Below are 10805 nucleotides of genomic sequence, written 5' to 3' on the forward strand. Positions count from 1 at the left end.
TATATATATATATATATATATATATATATATATATATATATATATATATATATATATATATATATATATATATATATATATATACAACGCATTCAGAATCAGATATTATAATTGTTTTTTATTATCATTTTTTTATTAATCTGGTCACACGTCACATTAACCCTATTCAGACTCACACACCGATGGAACAGCCGTCGGGGTAATTTGGGGTTCAGTATCTTGGCCAAGGATACAGACCGGAGGGGCCGCTGATCTTCCAATTAACGGGCAACATGCTCTACTTCCTGAGCCACAGCCACCCCTAAGAGGTTAAGAAGAAGGTACAGGATGATGGAAACTGAAAGGGAGTTATTGCCCAGAAGTTAGATCCACTGTCTCAGACTGTCTTTACAGGCCTCTGAGACATTTTATCTCCAGACCGAGACGAGGAAAAACTCCTCAAAAAGGGATCCCCTCTCAAAGATTAGCTGGGAGAGCAATAGGGATGTGGGAGTTTGGGGTGGAAGAAGTTGGATGGCAAATTGTCCTCCAGTTCACCTGAATAACTGGAGGAAGCTTTTCCTCAGAGAGGGTCATTTAGGCTTTTTTTTCAACCTTTTTTATCTGCTCCTCTGGGTCGACAACACTGTCCATCTTACCATCCCATTTGATCTCTGGAACCTTCTCCTCCTTCTTCAGGGTGTGGTGGATGATGCGGAGGGACTGAAGGAGTTGGGATCGCTCCTTCTGCCACTGCAGCTGCTGACTCTCCAGCTCTCTCTGAGTCTGGGTCAGTGCAGACTTCAGCTTGTTGTTCTCCTCGGTGTGCTGGGCCATGCGCCAGCGTCAGTGGACAATCTCGTTCACCCACGTCAGCATAGCCTCGTCATGGAGAGCCATGTTTCCTTGGAGCGTTTTCTTCAACTGCTCCACCTCAGCTGCTAAAGCCTCGTTCTCCCTCATGAGCTTGGTGTTCTGCTCTGTCTTTCTGCTTCTGACCTCAGACACATAAATCATGGCCTTCTTGGGGGAGGCATCGACCCCATCACAGGTCTTGGCCTAGGGTCCTTTTATACACTGATATGGCGGCGGTGGTGACAAAAGCTTTTTCTGTTGGACAGGGCCCTAAAGTCTTTAATCTGGGTGCAATATGGTGGTAGCAGTGTCCAAAACCTTTTCCTCTGGACAGGGCCCATTGTCAGTTCAGTGGCCTCAAAAGTCTGCTGTGTAGCACCTGAAGGTGTGCCCGCTTTTAGTACAACCTCAAGTACAGGAGCCTGCTGCTGACCACCTGTAGGTGTAGCAGCCTTCTGTGTAGCATCCTCAGGTTGCCTTTGGAGGATGTGGTATTTGGGCACTGTCTTAGACTGTGTGCCGTTTAGGTCCCCTTTCTCTGCCTGGCCCTTTTTGGTGTGATGTGATGTTTCCCTGCTCTGTGCCTGACAGGTTGGAAGACTGCAAGCCCGCTGTGGTCTGTCAGGTGCATGCTGAGGGGTGTGGTGGTGTCCAAAACCCTTACTGTTGGACAGGGCCCCTTAGAAAATCAGTGGCTTTAACCTGGCTTAAACCATGGCGCGTTTGCTGCCGGGCTGGGACTTGCTGCTGGTGTTTTTCTCCGCTGGCTTTTGCCGTTATGTTCTGCCCCTCGCTCTCTCTCGTTTGCCCGGTCTCGCATGCGTGATACACAGGGGGCTGCCGGGCATTGGGTGTCGTCGTGCTCGCGCAGTGTGGGGGTTGGGCTCGTCACTTGTGTATTGATGTTGATGATTGCGTGGCGTTTGGGCGTTTTGGTTGTTCGGTCCGCGGACACATTCACCCACACGCACACAGACACACACAGTCTCACACATAGACACAAACAAATTTAGGTTGTCACTGGTAGAAATATTCTTGATGCTTTTCTTTCAATTACTTATTTAAATTAATTGTTATTATTCCAGCTGTGTTGCTTATTTGTGTTTGACTGTTTCTTGTTTTCATTTCTCTCTTAGTTGTCTTACCACAACTGTTCATTGCTGCGGTTCATCTTCCCTGTTGTCCTCACCCTCCATCCCCTTTCTCTTGTAGGTGTTGTCCTTTCCTTGTGCTGTCTGTTTGTGCCCCCCCCATCTGCCCCTCCTGTCCTGCCCAGTGACAAATCAATACATAATTAAATAAATAATAAAACAGGAGTATATTAATACTCTCTTGTTAAAGTAAAATCTGTCTGGCACAATATGGTATCCAGCTCACCTGTTTAAAAAAAGTATAAGTATAATCCTCACAGACAGGTAAAAAAACAGGACAAGGCAAAGCAATGATCCAGCAAACACAAACAGGAACTAAGAAGTATAAATGCAGACACAAACGAGCAGGGCTGGAGCACAAACAGGTGTAACACATCAGGGGCAATCAGACAGACAGGAAGCAAAACTAGACACGAGACATCAGACGCAGACAACTTCAATCTAAAACAGGAAACAAGACTAGACACTGAGACTTGGACCAAACTGACAAAAATACAAAATAATAAAATAACCAGCAGACCGAATTCTAGAACATACAAGAACAAGTACAAGACAAACTGTGACACAACCCTTTACCAAAATAAACCGAGAACAGACAAGCACACCAACCAAACAAGACATGCAGATCATATCCAAAACAAACATGAGACGAACACTTGACACAGACAATTTCAAAATAGGACAGGGACACAGACAACAGACTTTGAAAACTGCAGTGATGCTCGGTGACTGTTCCCGTAGGCCACCTCTGTCCTTCAAAGCCAGGAATAGGTCAGGTCTTAGGTCAGCGCTTGTGAGAAAGGCATGCAAGTAACCTTATCCTCATCTTTTTTAAAATGAGCCTGTGAGCCTGTGAACTCAGACAGACTGTCATCATCTGGAAGGCCAGAGAGAGAGTCATCGTCAGGCACAAGCAGTTACACAGCCTCCACATCCAAAAGGCATGCAATGTTCACAGTAGCAGGTGCTCAGTCAAGGATAGTTGTGTTGTCACTAAGGAGACAGTTGCCTGTGCCCCTTTTCACAAGGAGCCGCTTGTATGCCCCTCAGAACTGCCTTACATTGGGGTTGTTGTTGTGCCCTCCACGCGCTCTGACTGCTGAGAAGAACAACTCCAAGTGGCCCTGACTGAGTTTGTATCGACATGGGACAGCTGCCTGCTCTACCAGGTCTTCTAAGATGCCCATCACACTTCTGCCAGAAGCAGTGAAACCATAGATTAGTGTCTTCCTGTGTGGAATGCACATGAACAAGTGTGTTGTCTCTTCCTTTCACTTTAAGCCCACGGAAAAGTGACTGTTTCTTCTAAAATGGCACAGGGTTTAGTTGTTGGCTTGTTGCTTTGTGTCCATTTCCAAGTGGGCTGAGGCTCTTTAGGACATCAAAGGCTGCATCAATTGTGCACAGGAACTTAACTGTGGCAGCACATCCACTGAAATAGGGAAACTTTAGCTCCTGCTCACAATGCTGAAGAGCTGAGCTGCAAGATGACCATTCATTTTCTTATTTTGCCGCTGAATATGCCCCGTTTTTAGTACCTTTTAACATTCCTGAAAAATTTGGGCATATCCAAAGTAAATTGAATGTAGTTCTTGAACCATTTGGAGTATATGCATGGTTTTGGGCTTCTCTGAAAGATAACAAAGGTCAGAGTTCAGCGACTAATTTGAATACAAGCTATCGTAGTTGTTTACATTCAAATCGGCGTTATTACGGTTATAATGTCCTGACATACAAGCCACGTCTGCCGGCAAATATGAGACGATGCGGCAGCAGTCCCTGGGGATTTACTGATGGAATAATGTGTTTTGGACTAAATGTTTTTACTGGATTGGATTGTCTGGACCTTTTGACAACTAACAAGACCATTTTTGTTGGTATATAATTGATCGGTGGATTGCTATGAGGCTTCATAGGTGAGTCGCGTCATGTGACATAGATGCAGGAGCCCATGGACTTTTTCTGTGTGAACCCCAGGATGGAGAAAGTAACGTCTCATGTCATGTCGGATGATGTTTGCTCTCTCTGCTCCTGCCATGCTGTTGATAAGAAAGAAACAATGGATTTAGGGTTGGGCGATCTTCTCTATTTTCGTATTGTCTAATCATGGCTACTTGAGATCACCAATTGGTGATCTGATCGCCAGGGGGCGGTGTTATGTTGCAGCATGCCAGTGAAATACCACCATGGAAGAAAAAAGCTTATTAGCTTTATGAGAAACCACCAGAAACATCTGTAAATGCACAGTGCAGTGTTTCCTACAGAATAACTGTGTAACTCTGACGTAGCGCGGGTGGGTGTGCAATCGATATTGATTAGCAGCTATGTAAAGTGTGCTAACCTCGACAACCCAGCTGTATTCTAACATCAACATAGCTATACTTATTAGCTACGCTCCTTACATGTTTGCATATAACTTATTTGAAGGTGGGTCTAGATAGACTGACTTCTTAGAGTTTACATGAATGCATTAGGTTTTCTGTAAACACACGGCTCTGTTTCCGTTTGTGAGAGAGAAAAGGAGCGAGCAAGCGGACTGAATCTATGTGCTGCGGGCAGCTCTGCAATGAATTAGGATTTTACTCATTAAATAGTATATGTGGCAGTCAACGTTAATATTGAGGCGTGTCGTATCGCTACAAATAAATCAATGAATGGGAAACACTGCAGTGTGGTGCAGATTCTAAAGACTTTTTATGTCATCTTATTTCTGACAATGAGTTAGTTAAAATCACCTTTATATCGACGCATGAAAAATCAATTGCTGATCATCCCTTCAATCATCGATAACTGACTTAATCGGCAATCGGAACAAGCCTACACTGATTGCAACAACCATGAGGACCATGAGAACAATTTCTACCTCACCAGCACCAATGTCAACATAGCCATGAATCTGGTCCCCGTCAAACTCAGTTTGCTTATAAATGTACATTCCATACATCATCAATGGTTTCTTTTCGTCTTTCTTCTGCTCAGCAACATATTCTAAAAGCTGTGAATGAAGCAACGGTAAATCCAGGATCTGCAGAGATGCTATTGTACCATTTTCGTATGGTTGCTTTAAGTTTTCAGAAAACACTGACTTTTTCCTCTTTTGATGATGAGAGGTGCATTCAGTTGAAATTAGAAGTTTCTTCCGAAGAACTTTTGTTACACCTTTAAAAGAAGAAACTCTTGCCTTTAGTCTCCTTGTCTGTTGGCTTTTCAACCTCAGTTTTTTGCGAGCCACACATAGCTTGTTCTCTACTTCATGAGCTTTCCTTTTAATTGTTTTTGGAGACTCTGAACTATACTGATCACTCAAAGAGCTAGGCAGCTGTGCTGACTTGGTGACCTGAGATGAGGTCTGTTCCTTTTCCACTCAGATGTTTTTGTTGAACACTGCTTCCCAAACCAACATACATTCGCTGTCAGAGCAGTGTCATCATGCACGACACCAAAAGCAACAAAGGCCTGTTCAGGGGTGTCTTCCATCATCAAGACATTGCTCTGACTGGCAGCTAGACTGTTGGAACTACTCCCATTTTTTACATCTGCAACCTTTTCTATTTACAGCAGAAATAGGGATGCCACTTACCTTACCACCTCATTAATACTTACCAAACTTTCTCCATTTGGGTGTTCTTCTTTGCCCTTGGCACAATTGTCCTTCATGCATGTCATTCCCTAATAACAATTACTAAAAACATAAAAAATATGAAATTATTTCAGAGGAAATGACTGTTTTTTTAGAGGTTTGTGTGTTTAAGTTTGATTAATCAGCCAATCACTAGTATGAATGTACAGAATGCAATTTATCCACATTGAAATTATTATTGCTATTAAAAGAATATCTAAGTCACCATAGAATCATGCTATGCTCTGTTGTCTCAATTTGTCCCGTCATTTTTTTACACACAGTAGTTTAGTAGTAGGGATTGTTGTGCAATTCTCTCTCTATGATAGGGTCTTTGCATGCACTGAAAGTTGACAAAAAGCGGTCATGTTACTTGATTGGTAAAATCTTCATTTGGCTTTTTGCATCAGGGGAACACTACCTTAAGATTTCTACAGGCCTATTTCCTACACTTACTTTTGAAGATTTTTCATGTGACAATCAATGCATAGTTTTTGTTACACAGGACTGACATACATTAGATCCTGTAAGTGTTACAAATGTAACAAAATGTGACGCTATGTACAAGCTTAGTTTTGACTGCAATCCCACATGAGGACGTTTGTAAATGTTTCTAATGTTTCTGTAAATGCTATTTCTGAAATGGAGGTGCACGAAACGTTACATGCCCATGTTTCACCCTACAGCCCATAACAGTCTCTCAGTTTCAGGAGTGGTAAAACTTTAAAAGTCGGTTTTAGTAATAAAAATAATTAATAAGGTTTGGGTTTGTGGACTGTTACAGTATGGCCACATCAATAACTAACTCCTACTCAACCAATAACTTATCGCAACATCTATTCTGGAACCATGCTGAAATGTGACAATCATTTCTACAACTACACTGTAATAGCACACAGTCCTACGCTTTTAAAGGTAGATTTCGATGTTAGTAAAGGGCTCTGGGTATGGTATAGTCTAGCATAGGCGGAAATCCCGGAGGGGGCGGGGGGGTCAAGTCTCCCCCTTTCTGAGGGGTGCCCCCCCCCTTAAAAACCTTAAAATAATATAATGATATATATTTAAAATGATTGTGTAAAACAATACAAACGCAGACAGTAACCTCATGTCACAGCCACACACACACACAGGCTAATGTCTTGGTGTGTTATTCACGAGTGAAGAAGACGCTCACTACATCTGCAGAGAAACACACAGAAAGAGACGCTGTGGATATTTTAAAACAGGGAGCAGGTAAAGCAACAGTGAACGCAGCTGTTGGTGACGATGTCATTCAGACCAAAGTGGTCTCTATCGGTAATTAACAACAAGTGTCCTCCACACGCGACTCATCTGCTGAAAAGTAAGAAACAGGAGTTCTTTTAAATAAAACTGCTGACAAATAAAGTCAGAGCAGACAGAGAGAGAAAGAGAGAGACTGACAGGTGTTGGTGTGTGCTTGTGTGGCTGATGGGAAAAGCAAGGTGAGAAGATTACTGTAGTTTGTGATTTAACACAAAAATAAATTTAAGAATTAGGGAGATTTAAAATGGTGTGCAATTTATTTTCAGCTTCTTCCACTGAAAATTCTAATGTTATTTTATAATCAATGTTTCACTTTGACCATCCAATTGAATGGACCCCAGTGAGAATAGCTAACATTTATACTGGTGCTGATGGAGATCATAATAAAAATAGATTTTTCCAATAAATAGTTACAAAAATGTTTGTGTAGGCTGTCAATTATAGTTCTTAGAAAGAAAGAAAATCGGAATCAGCCAAATTTTTTATCGGCAGGTCAGACCTTTTAAAAAATCAATAATTGGAATCAGCCTAGAAAATAATCTGTGCATCTCTTACTACAGTAATAATCCTGTGTGTATTAGTATCTACCATTGTCTAGGGTTCTATGCATTATAGAACATAGGCTATGCAGTTGCAGCCAGAAAAACATTGTGCACCGAGTTGTCAACAGATTAACTTTAGTTGAAGTCTACAACGGTAGGCTAATTGCACTGATTAGAGTGTGACACTTTGAGCCTACAATACTGAACCTTTTCACAATATTCTAATTTTCTGAGATTTTGAATTTTGGGTTTTCATAAGCTGTACGCAATAATCATCAAAATTATATCAAATATCTCACTTTGCATGTAATGAGTCTATATAATATATTAGTTTCACCTTTTACCCTGCTGTGCCTCATGCATAAATGCAGACTGTGTCCATCCACAAACCTATTAATCAGAATGTTAATTTTTATGACCAGGCCTGCCCAATCCGTGCGTCACTACATTCAACAATAAAAACATCAGCATTATCAATGTGAAATGTCATTAAGCAATGAGGTTAGAGGGGCTACACAAACGGTGAACGGAAGAAACTTGATTGTGCATTTGATCATCTTAAATAGTTAGTACAACTTATGAATATTATGTGTCCTACTCCCGCCATAGTTTATATATTCCAGCTGTGTCACTTTTTCATACAGCACAGGTGCAGAAAAGACCACAAAGGATGGTGCATTCTCGCTCATGGCTTGTCCAGCAAGCCTCCTCTGTGCTCTGTCCTCCTCCTTGAGATGCATGTTAGGAATTGAGATGTCCTTCAAGATGGTGTGCTGAGACTGATTTCTGGTTCACAGGCAGGAGGACAGAGGGGAGGAGACTAAGAGGCATAACATAGAGAAGGGCCCCTGTCTTCAGTCACTGTGTTGCCTTGGTAATGCTTTCTTGTGAATTGGTGAGGGGCTTCTGAGCTTCTGAAGGGAGGGGTGTATTTGTTTGGCTGTCAAGTTCAAATATCAACATGCTTTCTCCAATCACATACCCCAGCTTTAAAGCTAATAACACCTGTGCTTTTTCTAACAAGTCAAAATTTCTGCTGTGATTTTTTTTTAATAGGAGCAATGAACTTGAAGAGTTCTGAAGAGTGTGGAAGACTGCACATGTGTAGGTATCGGAATCTGTATCTGTTTAGAGGCGCAGGAGGCAGATTTTTAGCTTTGAACAGAGACCAGTCAGGCTGTTTCATCCTGCCTTTCTGCTAAGCTCATCTAACTGTCTCCTGAATCCAGCTTTATATTTAACAGACATGAGACTGGTATCAATAATCTCATTTAACTCCCGGCAAGACAGCGAGTGAGCATCTTTGCAAAAATATTTGGAACCAATCCTTTATGTGTGGAGATATATAGGCCTAAAGTACGGTTAGACCTCAAGAACGGTTGCACATCAGTCATTCTTTCAGTTTATCTTTGACTTTTTACAGTTTACAGTCATGTTGTTTTTCACTTCTAGATCTGATATAGTTTTATATGTAGTTTATTCCTCAGCACCCATCCAACTTCATTAATCCCGCTTTGTGAGGCAGGCCCCAGATGTTGTGATGTGATGAGGACATCCCAATTTACAAACACAGTTAGCCCCTTTTTTACTGTGATATATTAGCTTAGAATTATAAGCTTTGAAGGTACAAATATTGCGTATAATGGATTTTGATCAAGGAGAGGTTTGGTCCAATGAAAATTAACAAAAGATTTAATTAAAAAATTGGTGAATAAACGATAACATTACAGAACAAACAAAAACACTGCAGTGGATTGAAGATGCTTCTCCTGAAGATCCACAGTTTCCAGTCTTTTCAGTCAAATCCTAGCGGACTGAGTTACTACCGCCCCCAGCAGTGGACTGGAAAGTTGCTTCTCCTTCAGGATTTTACAGCTCACAGTCCCGATTCTCACAAAATGAGTTGTTTATATCCTCCAGGTATCTGGGCGGGTCCTTTTTCCTCCACATGGCTCAGGTCCAAAGTCATTGGTCATTTGGTTGGTTTCGTCGTCACCCAATTAGGAAGGGGGTACCTTTACTTTTGGTCAAACAAAAGAGCGCCGATCCCAGACGTGAAACCCCCTTCGATCTACAGGAACAAACAGTCTTTTCTCTAAACTAATCATGCAGAACAACAGGGGTTGTCTCCAAAATGGTCGACACCCAATCTTAGATGTCTATAAAACAGTTAAACAAAAGAATCCTTCTGGCACTAAATAAAGAGGTGTCACTTTTCTTCACATTACAAAGAGGAAACAAACAATGGTTTAATCAGCATTCTGAAGACAGAGGACACTGAAATACCTTTGGTAAGAAATATCAGCTTTGTTTGTCAAACTCTACACAAAGCACTGTTCCAAAGTGAATCTAACAACCTTGGCTGCACTGTCTGCCTGGCCTGCACGAGCTGTAGCCTATTGCTGATTTGACTACTAAACAAACTACCACATTTGCTGCAACTATTTCCCCCATTTTAGTGCATTAATATTCATACTGTATGCACATTATTTGCAGACTATCGGAAAAGCAGGGGTGTGTCAGAACAGCCAGACATTTTGACCTCTGATCTTGTTTCCTGGGGTCTAATAAGGATGTCTTCTAAATTCCAAATCCCATAGGTTTGAACAGCACGTGATTTGAGTGATAGATTGGCAGTCACTTTAAATGAGCAAAAAAACAGGGGAAAGAAAGGGAGAAACTAATCTGGTTTAACAACACTCACAACACAATCTTTATGTAAGGCTAGTATTTCACTATGTTGCCAAATCAGATCCTCCTCAAAAGTTTGTTCAGGAAAGGAATATTTTTAATTTTTCGAGGTTACATGAGTATTTGGCTGGTTATTAGCATTTTATTCAGGTGTGACCACAGGCCTAAGGTAACTGTTCTCAATCTTCAACTGCCACAGCCATGTCGAGTAAACATCACAAAGCTTGTTCAATCATGTTTTTATCAACTTAGAAATATAGCAAAAATTCGATTTATGTTAACTTTTAAAGACACCGAGACCATTTTACACGCCTTCATCTCATCACGCCTGGATTATTGCAACAGCCTTTTCACCTGTTTAACCCAAAAATCTATTGATCGACTCCAGACTGTCCAGAACTCATCTGCCAGGCTTTTAACCAGAACAAAGAAATATGACCACATTACTCCTATTTTAGCTTCATTACACTGGCTCCCAGTATGTTTTAGAATTGACTTTAAAATTCTATTGATCACTTTTAAAGCTCTTCATGGTCTCTCGCCTTGTTATATTTCTGACCTTTTAGTCCCATACGCACCAGCACGTACCTTGAGATCCTCGGGCAGAGGTCTGTTGTCTGTTCCAGAGTCTCGACTGAAAACTAAAGGGAACAGAGCGTTTGCTGTCAGGGCCCCGAGGCTCTG

At 41.5% G+C, this 10805-nt stretch overlaps 1 protein-coding gene across 3 annotated transcripts in view; it reads left to right on the plus strand.

Moving 5' to 3' along the window:
* slc37a4b (solute carrier family 37 member 4b) overlaps positions 1-10805 on the plus strand; it is a 37283-nt gene that overhangs the window by 16779 nt on the left and 9699 nt on the right. The window contains exons 1-2 of one of the 3 annotated variants that reach the window (XM_046039948.1): positions 8289-8304; positions 8487-8534. The exons of 1 other annotated variant lie outside the window; for it this stretch is intronic. The gene's annotated coding sequence lies outside the window, so the exon portion shown is untranslated. Of the gene's footprint in view, positions 1-8288; positions 8305-8486; positions 8539-10805 lie in introns of those variants that run through there. One more of the 3 variants, XM_046039952.1, reaches the window with a different exon arrangement.

This window comes from Micropterus dolomieu, linkage group LG23 (assembly GCF_021292245.1).
Source record: "Micropterus dolomieu isolate WLL.071019.BEF.003 ecotype Adirondacks linkage group LG23, ASM2129224v1, whole genome shotgun sequence".
Taxonomy (NCBI): Eukaryota; Metazoa; Chordata; class Actinopteri; order Centrarchiformes; family Centrarchidae; genus Micropterus; species Micropterus dolomieu.